The following is a 13735-nucleotide window of genomic DNA, read 5'->3' as shown; positions in this document are numbered from 1 at the left end:
CCTTGTTGCCTATTTTTTGTAGTAGTGAAATTTTTATTTTAGTGAAATTCATTTATCAAAGGGAAACTAAGGCAGCTAAATTGATCTTTCCCTGTACTTGTCATAAAAGGTACACATCAATGAAAGACACATATAAAAGTTTTTGAATGCTAATCAAAATTAGTTCATCATCTTGCAGGAGAAAGACCTAACAGTTCATTCAAGCAGATAAAAAAACATGGAAATGAGAAGATTGTAAGATTCAACAACTCCGTAACCAAAACAACCCATGGGCTAATTAGTCAGTAATTACCGACTGAGAACTTTAATGGTTGGTAAAAGAGAATTAGAGCATTTGGTTAGTACAAAATTGAAACAGGTGGAATTCAATGTTTATGCTCCTCCATTTACGACTCACTAAAACTCAATGAACCAGAGGATGTTTTATCTGATATTTATCAGGTGCTAAGATTTGCTATTTTTCTATGTTAATTCTATCGATCGTACAGGTGCAACAAACGTGCTACGAGGGATCTTAATCGCACGATTAGAGCAGAGTCGTATGATTATTGCTTTAAGATAGGTGAATACAAAGACGGAAAAATTATAGACATTCTATCTTTGCAAGCGAATGCAATCGCAATTTGAGCATTCTATGGCATCGAAAGGGTTAACTCAAACATTCTGGTTAGGTTGAATGAATATGACAAACTATATATACACATAACCAAGCAAATTAAAGGTCGAATTAATTCGCAAATGAATTATCTTGAAGGATTTAATGAAGATAATGAGAACTAGGTAAAAATTATACACATAATTTCGTTGTCAGAGGGCAGATTTAATGAAGATAACAGACCATGAAATCCCAAACATATTAAAAACATCATATTAACCCTAAATAAAAATCGAGTAATTGAAATTATCAAGCAATAACTTAATCATCTTTGATGATGATCGAATTTACTAAATGAAAATGAGCGAGAAACAATAAATTATCGAATTGAAATTCTCGATCGAAATTATACATATTCCGATTAAATCAATCGAAATTACCATCAATAACATACAAGTAATTGAAAATGAATGAGAAAACCGTACCTATGATATGTAATAAGCAGATTGCATCTTTGCGAAGAAGAAGAATTGATTGAGAGATTGAATGTCTTTGGAGATCTGATGATTGAACGAGAAATTGAAGGTTAGGTTTTTTTTTTTTTTTTGAAGAAAGCGATGTATACACGCGCGCGTATACAGTAGAGTATAAGGTGATAGCATGAATAATTAGCGGGATTATTTCGTGAATTTTAGAAATTGCGCCTTTTGCTAATTGTATCTGGCGGTTTTGCAAAAAAATAAAATTGGAGGGTTATTACGGTCGACGCTTTATGAAAGCATCAATACAAAAGCGTCATCAATGTAAGGGATTTGTAGTAGTGGTCCCCTTTTCTCATTTTACCCATAAACCTCACATAGCCAAAATAACCCTTTTTGTCCCTTTAACTACATCCTATATTCAGCCTGCTTTTGTCAAGCTAGTAGTATTAGTCTTTGGAAATGTGTTCTTATCATTTTGGTTATATTTGCTCTTATTGAGAATGTTGGTGAAATGATTGAAGGAAAAGAAAAAGAAAAAAAAAAGAAAAAAAAAGAAAAAAATGATTCGAAAAAAGAGGATCAGTCGGTCGACCGTTCCACTTGGTCGATCGACTGCTTGCTGCAGAAGCGAAAGAAAATTGAAAAAAAAAATCACGTGGTTGAAGTTTCAAGTAGATGGTGTAACACTACGGATTTTACTTGGTGACTACTCGACCGAGTAGCGCCTACTCGGCCGAGTAGTGCTGAGGTTGTGTGTTGTTTTGGTTCTGCCGAGGAACACTCGGCCGAGTATAGTTAACACTCGACCGAGTATGGGACACTCGGCCGAGTATACACTTACTCGGTCGAGTGCCCGGTTTGGCGGAGTGTTATTTCGACGGTTTGATTAGGGAATGTTTAGGGTATTTTATATTTCCGCGTCAGTTTCTAATATCATTTGAAAGCTTTATCATTCTACGATCTCTCCCTAATCACTCCCTAATCATCCTCATATCTCGTTGTGTGTGCAAATCGTCGTGATCCTTGCGTGTAGTCTCTTATTCTCTTTGTTGGTAAGTTTCATTCCCTTGTCATTTGTATTCTTTTGGGGTTACTGTATATATGGAATTGGGGGAAATGGGATTGTGCAATGTGTAATTGTAGTATGTGATTATTGTTGTAGGTGACGACGTGATATTTGTTATGCATTTGTGTGGTTGATTACAGCATAGCGGATTGCGAAAAGGTAGGGTTTCCCTACTCAGTTTACTGTCGATTGATTTGAGATTGTGCTTGTTGTAATTGTTGTTATCTGCTGATCATCGGAGTATGGAGATTGTTGTGACGATGTTGGTATGAGCGGATTGAGATGGCTGTGATGACATGTGATTGTGATTGTGGTGGAGTCACTTGCGGGAGTGGCTTCACACCTAGTTCGCCCTCCGTGGAACCCGCCACGGGAGGGGATGTGCACATTAAGGGACAGGGATGGTTAGTCGCTCGTTGATGAGCTGGACTAGGTGGGGATGGGCTGCGGTCACCCACTGGCGGCGAGGATTACCTGTTGCGATGGGTAATCTGGCAGGGCTACACACTTCGGTGTGTAGTCGGTTACTGTGCGTGAGATCGATGATCAGCTAGCGGTAATGTTGTTGTCTTATATTGATTGAGTAGTACTGACCCCGTGTTGTTGTTTTGTAAAACCTGCGGTGATCCATTCGGGGATGGTGAGCAGATTGTGACAGGTGATACAGTTATTGAGCTTGGGGGCAGTCATGGGAGAGTCACCACGCTGGATTAGATGACACCATCACGAGCTTTAGTTACTGTTTTGGTAGTTGTTGCCATTTGGATAATTCGTTTATTAGATTTTGGAGACTATGTAACCTTTATAATTACCGTACATTAATAAATGTGTTTGGACTGTTGCTTTTGATATATACTAACCTCGGGCAACCGAGATGGTAACAACCTTTCATGCTGGGGTAGTCCTGGTAAGGTACCTTGGTATGAGGGGGTGTTACAAAGTGGTATCAGAGCCGACGATTCCGGCACCTAAAACAAATGAACCCAATGAACTTAGGGAGTCTAAATAAAATGAACCCGGGGAGAGTTGTTTGGAGCTACCGCAAAGACTTGGGAGACGTCCCGGAGTCGCACTAAGGCCCTTACAATCTCAAGCCGGTCACATGGGGGAAAATTTTCTATGTTGAGTCATGTGTGTGTAATACTTGTAACTTGAGCCTTGTATTGTTGTTGGATGAAATGAAAGGATCTGACCATGGTGGTATATGATAAAGGAAGTGCGTAGTTGCGTGTGATGAATAACTGGAGCATGTTATGTGGTTACTTGCTTGGCTTTTGAAACGGGGTGTAGAGTGTCATATATAGATGGAAAATCTTGTTTAATTGTGTTAACGAAAGGTGAAATAATTGGAGTATATGTAATGTGAGGTAGGATGTATTTATATGATCATGATGATGTTAATGTTTGGTTGTTAGTAGTAGCATGTGTTTAAGCTCATGTGTCTATGCATATGAATGTCATGTTTAATTTTCATGTGAGAATGATAAAAGTTCATCCATGTACTGGTATTTAGAAGTATTAAGTTGTTTTTGTTGCCTTATGCATGTTCAAGTTGTTTTGGCATTAGAAAGCTTGATTTATCCGAATACCGACACGGAAGGGTTGTCTTAAAACTGTTATAAGTCAAGTTCGAGAAATGATATTGCTGTGATTCCAAGTTGAGGTGATAGCTTGTCCTCTTACGATTCTAACGATAGGTCACACGCCCAGAATGACCAAGTAACGAGCGAGATATGACTGTTTTACGAAAACCGGTCTTGAGAATCGCCTATACTCGACCGAGTAGTCCCTACTCGGCCGAGTGTCTTTTTTACTCGACCGAGTATTCCATATTCGGCCGAGTAATCTCCCCGTGATAATCTTGTTTAGCGTCTGGAGTTGTGAACTCGGCCGAGTAGTCGTATACTCGACCGAGTAAGGTCTACTCGGCCGAGTATTCCCAATACTCGACCGAGTAATCCTTCTGCGGCAATTGAGTTGCTTCTGAGTCGAAAACTCGACCGAGTAATATAGTTACTCGACCGAGTACCTTGTACTCGACCTAGTATGTTATGTACCCGATTGAGTACCTCATTGGGCGGTCACTTTGAGTCGGTGGCTATGTTCTTACTTTTGTTTTGAGTCGGTGGCTATGTTCTTACTTTTGTTTTGAGTCGGTGGCTATGTTCTTACTTTTGTTTTGAGCCGGTGGCTATGTTTTTACATTGTTTTGAGTCGTAGGGTAGATACACATGTATGTTTTGAGTCTTAGCGCATTTTTTTTATATGTGAGACGGTCTTGATACGTAAGTTACCGGAAGTTATGGCATGGAGAATGACGGCTTATGAGGGACATGTGTTGGGTAAGGAAGACATGTGTTAATGTGGTTGTGAAGGATAGTGGAAAAAGAAAAGGGAAGAATGGTGAGCTAATCGAGGTAAAGAGCATGTTTTGTGAGATATGATGAGTGAAATAGTCGTGTATTGAGTAGTATAAAAGTAAGTGTATATGGGCAAGGGTGATGTAAGTGTAAAGAAGCATGAGAATGAAAGATTGAGATGAGAGATACGAATAGTGACATTTCGGGATGTGTAAGGACTTATAGAGGGAGACGGTTAGCATTGTGTTGCTTAAGGATATATGTAATGAAAGGTTGCTTTAGATGGATGGAGAAGAGGGGTATATAGTGAACTTAGATAGAGATATGTCGCGACGTGGAATTGAAGATGGTGACCAAGTTTGGGAATTTGGAATTTTCACGATGTGAGCCTAGTGAGTAATTCTTTGGGCAGCTAACGGTATGAGATGAATTTTGGTTTCCTAGTGATGTAAAAAAAAAAAGGGGGAGATGCAATTGTTTGAACTTTAAACGTTGATTTTATGGATAGATTAGTGACAATTGGGAGTTATAGTATAATGAGAGAAGACCCATGGTAAGAAAGAGTGAGATGATATCGACATAAAATAATGGGAATTGAGTTTGGAGCAATGTGAAGGTAACCGGAGCACTAGAGAGTTAGATAGAAATAATGAAGAGTTGAATCATTAAGGGAGTTTGTCGAGGGTAAAAGAAAAGAATAAGGGGAGTAAAACTAGGAACATGTTCCGAGGATATGTGATATAAGAGTAAGGAATTGTAGAGATGCATGATACTATCATGAGGATTTGAGTTCTGATTATGTAGAAGTTCCAGGACAACATGATAATCATGAGTTTCGAGGAATTAAAGAAAGCAAAAGTTGGGTAAAGAATTTGCAACATATAAGATTTTGGTGGTGAGTCGGGTGACGATACAATTACGGATGAAATTGGAAATAGTGTTGAGGTGATTTCTGTTGATATATTTGATGTTTGTTGTTTGGGATGAGAACCAAAGGGAGGAAAAGGATTGTTATATTAAGAAGTGATAGTAAGAGAGTAGTCACACGAAAAATGTTGGTGTCATAGTATTGTCACTAGTGGTTGAGGATGATGTTATTTTTGGGGAAGTTAGTTGTTCTAATGAGGTTGATTTTGTGAAGGTGATTAAGGTTTGGTTATGAGGGATTTTAAGGTATGGATATATGAGGTATTCGTTGGTAGTTGGGTACAGATGATATGGCTACGTTCGCCGGGTGGTGATAATTGTGTGTAAAAGAAGATATGTTATGAAGGGCACCTGAGTTAAGTCTGGATAAGAGATATTCATTGTCAAGTGGTAACTTACGTGATCAGGATTGACTAGTTGGATGTGATTATGGGTCTAAGATGTATATAAATGTTTGTGTGAGGTTGTGACCTCACGAGAAGCGGTATGGTGTGATAGTTTTAATGTTGTTATATGAATGTTCTGTAATATATATTGGATACGGAACTTAATGGAATAATGATCAAAAGTGATAGTTTGGGTGATCTGACAAGACTGGTTATATTTGCATGTGTATTCATGATATATGTTTATTCCATGAAAAGTATGGATGGTATGCATGAGATTCTTGCCTATTTATTCCGTATGATATATGGTGTTGTGATCAGTAAAGCGAGTCTTGAGTAAGTTTTCTTGTCCGTGATGTTATATTGAGTCAGTGTTTAAGGGATTGTGTATGTCGTGATGTCTATCAGTGTGGTTGTGGTGCCTCGGGTGGTGATCCGGGCACGGTACTTAGTGTTGTGATGCGGGCATTTTCGCATGCTGGTACGGTTGTGGTGGCGGTTTTGCGATGCCGTCACGGTTGTGGTGGAGTAGGTGAGATGTTTATGTTACGAGTTTTTGAAAGTGCTTACCGATTAAACATATATTGTTGTTTGTTTCTTCTTTGTTCTGGTGAGTCTTGGTTGAACATGCAGTTGTTGTTTTGTTTGTTGATGTTTCTTACCGGTTCAGTTTGGGAATGAGGGTAGAGTATGATATGAAAGAGAGTTGTATATGTTTTTGTTGTTGTCATGGTATAGTGATATTTTGTTGATAGGATACTGATTGTGAGAAGTTGTTACTGATAAGTTTGACCTTGTTTGGGATGAGATATCGGTAGTCATAGTCATGACAAGTGATTAGTAGAATATGTGTTATAATGATCTGAAAGCGGCAGGCGGTTCATAATCTTTTGTTGAGATAGTGAGTGCAGGATATTGGGAATTGGTGTCATGTTAAGTTATGTATGAGTTTTGCGGTAATGAAAGAAAAGAACTTGAGGATCTAGTATGAGTGTACGTAACAAGTGTGGAATGTGAGTTATGCTTTTGGTGATATGAGTTTTATATAGTTTATATAGAGAGGTGTGTCATGTTGCGGTAATGTGGAAGATTTGAAGTTTTGGGTTAGGCTAAAGATTTTGAAATTGAAGGATGAGAGTTGTTTAAGTAAGAGAGCCTAAGATATATGCATGGCGACTGTTCAGATTATAAGTGGTTATCTTTGACACGCGGTGGTGATGGGGATAATGAGAAAATATAGCTAGGATTTAGTATTAGCGAGTTACGAGGACGTAACATTTATCTTAAGAGGAGTAGGATGCGACAAAGGATAAAAGAGATTGTGATGGTTGTACATATGGTAGTATAATTGGAAGTAGAGTGTTGGTGTAGCATAAAGGTAGGACATTTGTTTTGATCAAAGGTCATGACCGTGCTTGTAGTAGTTCGAGGTTTAGCAATGAGAGAATATTTCAACAGTGTTGATAGTTGAATGACAATGATTATGAGTCCAATAGTTTTGTCAGTTGGAAGATGATGTTTATGTGTTTCGTTTTAAGGATGATAGAATGTAACATTCCGTTTTGATGATTGATCTTCTTTTGTGGTTGAGTTCTATTGAGTGTTATGGAAGTGATACAAGGTTGGCGACATTATATTGTGGTTATTGGGTAATGTTATGGAGTCAGTATTGAGAACCTATGCTATAGTTGAGACGATATCGTGAGCCATGTTGTGGAAGGAAGAGTGGTTTGTGGAGTTGGTGTTAAGTGTCCATGTTTTATAGGTTGGGTTGGAACTTCGCGGTCGTGTTTTGTTTTGTTTTGTTAGTTGTTTTGCTTTGAGTCGGGGTAATGATTCTTGTGGAGACTTGTGTAGTTTCTTAGTGTTGTTATATGTGGTTGGTTTAGTCTTGGGGCGTAGTGTTGTGCTTTGTTTTATAGTAGAGTGTGAACTTCGGGACGAAGTTCTTTTTAAGGGGGGAAGATTGTAACACTACGGATTTTACTTGGTGACTACTCTCTGGTAGCGCCTACTCGGCCGAGTAGTGCTGAGGTTGTGTGTTGTTTTGGTTCGCGAGGAACACTCGGCCGAGTATAGTTAACACTCGACCGAGTATGGGACACTCGGCCGAGTATACACTTACTCGGTCGAGTGCCCGGTTTGGCGGAGTGTTATTTCGACGGTTTGATTAGGGAATGTTTAGGGTATTTTTATATTTCCGTCGTTTCTAATATCATTTGAAAGCTTTATCATTCTACGATCTCTCCCTAATCACTCCCTAATCATCCTCATATCTCGTTGTGTGTGCAAATCGTCGTGATCCTTGCGTGTAGTCTCTTATTCTCTCGTTGGTAAGTTTCATTCCCTTGTCATTTGTATTCTTTTGGGGTTACTGTATATATGGAATTGGGGGAAATGGGATTGTGCAATGTGTAATTGTAGTATGTGATTATTGTTGTAGGTGACGACGTGATATTTGTTATGCATTTGTGTGGTTGATTACAGCATAGCGGATTGCGAAAAGGTAGGGTTTCCCTACTCAGTTTACTGTCAATTGATTTGAGATTGTGCTTGTTGTAATTGTTGTTATCTGCTGATCATCGGAGTATGGAGATTGTTGTGACGATGTTGGTATGAGCGGATTGAGATGGCTGTGATGACATGTGATTGTGATTGTGGTGGAGTCACTTGCGGGAGTGGCTTCACACCCTAGTTCGCCCTCCGTGGAACCCGCCACGGGAGGGGATGTGCACATTAAGGGACAGGGATGGTTAGTCGCTCGTTGATGAGCTGGACTAGGTGGGGATGGGCTGCGGTCACCCACTGGCGGCGAGGATTACCTGTTGCGATGGGTAATCTGGCAGGGCTACACACTTCGGTGTGTAGTCGGTTACTGTGCGTGAGATCGATGATCAGCTAGCAGTAATGTTGTTGTCTTATATTGATTGAGTAGTACCGACCCCGTGTTGTTGTTTTGTAAAACTGCGGTGATCCATTCGGGATGGTGAGCGATTGTGACAGTGATATATTTATTGAGCTTGGGGGCAGTCATGGGAGAGTCACCACGCTGGATTAGATGACACCATCACGAGCTTTAGTTATTGTTTTGGTAGTTGTTGCCATTTGGATAATTCGTTTATTAGATTTTGGAGACTATGTAACCTTTATAATTACCGTACATTAATAAATGTGTTTGGACTGTTGCTTTTGATATATACTAACCTCGGGCAACCGAGATGGTAACAACCTTTCATGCTGGGGTAGTCCTGGTAAGGTACCTTGGTATGAGGGGGTGTTTACAGATGGTGATTTTATTCCCTGTTATATTTATATCATTTGGGGAATTAAGTTTGTATGGAGAATGTGAGATTTATGCTTCTAATTAGCACCGGTTTTATTGTTGAATTTTGAGCAAGAAGTTGGATGTTGTTATAATTTGGTGTTTAGTAAGTTACTGGCTTGGCTTTAACTCCTCTATTCCAAATTTGTCTTAGCTCCTTCTTACCCATTACCTCACATATCCATATTTACCTCGGCATGTGTCATGGTCATTTGTTTGGTTGGAATGCATATGTACGGTTGTAGAGATTATTTTCATATTAGATTGCAGGCATGTTCTTATAGGTCGTAGTTAGGTGAGAGTCTTTACAAAATTACTTCTTTCTATCTCTTACATATATTCACCTGTGCTTATGTGTGATTTGAGCGACCCGTGAGAGTCCAATATGATAAGTCTTTATAGTTGACGGTTCAGCAATTTTTTACGACTACATAACTCGTTTGCATGATTCATATTGCTAATTGATTGTTAATTGTAGCATTAAATTGGTTTAGGCTTTATAGTTGCATTTCGCTCTGAGATTGAAATCGTTCCATTAGGTCCTAGGATCGAGTCTAGTTTTTGCTTGGGGCAAGCAAGGGTTTGGTTTGGGAAAGTTTGATGCGTGTCCTAAATATTATGTTTTACACCCTATTTCACACGCATTTCAGAGCTCAATTATGTAGTTTATGCTACTATTTTCCCTATTTCCGTCTACTTTCGTTTTTTTGTGTAATATTGCAGAAATGTGAAGAATCCAGCGGAAATCGAGCCGAATCCGTCCCTAAGTGCTTGGCATAGGATTTGACATGAATTAGTGACTCGAGAGATGAACTTGGTGCGCGTTTCAAGGCCTGAAAGATATATTTGCGAGAGTTTCAGAAGCAGATTACCAGCTACAGTGGTCTATAGATTGACCTACGTGGTCTATAGATTTTCAGAATGCTGACCAAAAGTCAGCAGGAAAGAGTAGTCAGTCGATCGACTGATGCCTCTGGTCGATCGACCAGAGTACGATTATCAGAAGCTTCTGTACAGCGCAACTTAGTCGATCGACTGGTCCTAGTGGTCGATCGACTGAACAACGAGTCTGACGCAAATTAGAAGACGTAACAAAGCCCATTATAATTAGGTTAGGAGGTTTAGGTTACGTGATAATTCCTTTATAACGTGATTCAACTCCTCTGTATGGGGGATCTAGTTCCTATCATACATAGTTTTAGTTTACATACAATAAAATACATTAGCTATTCGTAGTTTAGAATTCTCAATAAAGTTCGTACCTTACTTTCGGATTCATCGCTTGTTCCATTCTTTTGGTAATTCTAGTCCTTTAATTTCAGTATTGTTTTATTCGTTTCTTTAGTTTTAGTTCTTGCTAGATAGAATCCCAAGCCCTAGTTACAGTTTTATGCGAATTTATTCATTTAATTATTTCAATTATGCAATCCATTATGCTTATTATCAAATTAGTTCTTGCTATTTGCGTAAATATGTCTAGATAAACACCCCGTGCTAGGATGTAGGGGATCTATAGCATAGATGGCATTAGAATAGGTGACCCCGAATTAGGGCTTGGTCGATCGACTGGGATAGCTGGTCGATCGACTGACTTCGTGTCTGATTAGCACCGTTTGATTCGTTAAGTGCAATATTTAACAATGAGACCGAGAGGAGACTTGTTAGATGCTTAGTTTTGACCTACCCGTAGATCGAGAGATAGGGGAGGGCATTAATTAATTAATTGAGACGACTAAATTGCTGAGATCGAGAGATAATGTAATTTAGGCTTTAGGAATCACTAATCGGGGCGAGAGCTAGCATTAGTGAGACCTAGGGACTAGTAGCATAGGCCGAAAGGAGCTACTAGTTAACTTTGACCGAGAGGAGTTGTTTTACCCATCCTACGCGATTGTATTTCGGACTTACCTAGGATTGTGTGCCATCACAGCTATAGTGAACCGACCGTCTTAGCATTTCTTTTATCATTGTTCACATCCTTTATTACTTTTATTTGCTTATTTAGTTTATATTATTAGATTTAGATTTAATTCACATCAAAACCCCCTCAAACTGTTACCTTTAGACTAAAATTAAAAGAAACTATTATCTCCCTACCTCCCTGCGGATCGACCCTTACTACTGCTTGCTAGTTGTAGTTCGGAATTTATAAATATTATTTTTGGTACTCACTTCGACAGGTATCAAATTTTGGCGCCGTTGCCGGGGAGGCAGCGCTAGTTTTAGTTGTTTATTTATTTTAGTCTTTTTCTTAGTTTAAGGAACTTTGTGTTCCTTAAACTGTTCTCATCTTCTTGTTGTAGTTTATTCTTATGCGTAGGTCTCAAAAAGGCAAATTATTTCCCCTTGATCTCGAGCTAAAGAGGACCCTGCGAGTTAAGAGAAGGCTATTTCAAGAAGCACAGTCCGAGGAAGAGCCTAGTTCTCGGTCTAGTTTTTACGAGAATGAATTATTTGAAGAAAATCCACCACCATCTCCAGTTTCTTCCACGGATACCGTTACTTCTCCAAATTTTCTAGAGATGGCTGAGGAAGCGAGTATAGCCAGTCACTCCGAGCCGAAAGCTGAGAATCTCTATAAGGGATTCGCGTTGCTAGCTGGGACGGATAGAAAATTTGAACCAAAACCGTCTTACATTAACTTGGTTGAGAGAAACCAATTTGGAGGAGCTGCTAAAGATGCAGCTAAACATATGGAGATAATCATTGAACTGCTGTTCCATACCCCCACCAGCAGGTGTGACCCAGGACCAGGTGAAAGAGACGATGTTCTTTTTCTCGCTTCGTGATGCCGCTAGGGAGTGGTACCTAGATCTGGATCGAGCTGCTAACGGGATTACTGATTGGAATTCGCTGGCCCTAGCATTTTATAAGAAATACTTCTCTACATCGAAGACCAATGCGACTAGAGCTCAGATCACAAGCTTTAAACAGGATTACTGATTGGAAATCGCTGGCCCTAACCGTCTTACGTCTCCTCAACAATAAGTAACCAAGCAAGACCATCATGTTCTCCAATATGCATGACAAACACAATAAATGCAAGATACCACATAATATGCCAATTACCGATTCATCATGATACACGGTCCCAATTACGATATAAATATCAATTTCTCAATGTTACCAACCTCATGTTATAATAATGCATTTCGAATAACATATGAATTTACGATAAACATGTGATAATGCAATGGCACTCAATAACGACTCACATGACCATCCAAATATATTGAAACCGAGTAGGATTAACCTACGTTTTAGCATATTCCGTAAGCAATCCAATCAAGCAATATTCTTCCACAAAAATCATCACCTAAATAAAATACAATTACACATAATTACTAATTAATCTAATTACTAATATAATTATATAATTCAATATAATTAATTTCAAATCCGAACTCGATTACCCGCTAACTACATTGTTCGAATCCCGACTCGTAACCCCTTATTCAATAATTAAACCCGTCTTAAAACTCTACCCAAAACCCGCTAATACCCATTCAAACACTCCCACAAAACCGCCCCAAAAAAACCTTTTACAACCACCTATAAACACGGCCAGCACCACCACCCATGACCACCGTGGTTCACCTCCCCCCACACCTGACCACGGTGGCCAGCCGCCCAAGGTAGAAGCAACAGGGACAAAACCAGCCGCCCACAACAACACCACTCGACACACACAACCCCAAAACACCACTAAACCGCCACCACCATGACCCACCATGGATCACCACCACAACCCCTGTCCATAGTGTTATACGGCCCTACCTAGCCACCGTGACTTCTCCCACCACGAGCCCAGACACGACAACAACCACCATAACCAACAACAACACTAAAACCCGCATACCCTTTTTCCACCCCATTTTTTTTTGGTGAAAATGTGAATCTCATTAAGATCAAATAAAGCACACCATACACTTATCATAAGGCTAAAAACAAAGAAGCAAACTACTAATCTAATACATTTTGTAACCAAGCCTTACATTTAACACTCCCCTTAGCAAATTCACCCTTGTTCACACGCATTTTAATCAATTGTTGCACGCCTTTCACAACTTGTCGAGGTTGAATTATGTAGTTCTCCAATCTGCATTTATTCCTACAATGCCATATACTATAAATGAGCCCTTAAATGGCGACCATTATCACTGTTTCTTCATCAAAGAACGACACCTCCATCGAATAATCCAATCCATAAGATTGCCTTGCCAATGAACTTGTAACCAATTCTGCAAATGTAGCACACACTGCATACTGAACACGCATTCAAAGAACAAATGACTGTGGGTTTCCATCAGCACACCACACAAATAGCACACACCAGTAGTGGCAATACCAAATTTGTGCAATCTATCTTGCGTTAAAAACCGTTGTTGAACATAAATCCATGTACTAAAGTTATGCTTAGGCAAGCATACTCTATTCCAAACCATAGGCACCCAATCCTTCTTGGGTCGAGGACCAAGTAACCACTGATACCCCTTCTGAATAGTGTAGCTCCCATCCCATCCTCCATTCAAAAAACCAGGTTTGAGAATGTCCTTCACCTTGCAAATCTGTCTCCATACCCAGCTAGAATTCTGAG

This window comes from Silene latifolia, chromosome Y, assembly GCF_048544455.1.
Source record: "Silene latifolia isolate original U9 population chromosome Y, ASM4854445v1, whole genome shotgun sequence".
NCBI classification, from domain to species: Eukaryota; Viridiplantae; Streptophyta; class Magnoliopsida; order Caryophyllales; family Caryophyllaceae; genus Silene; species Silene latifolia.
This window is presented reverse-complemented; position numbering follows the sequence as displayed.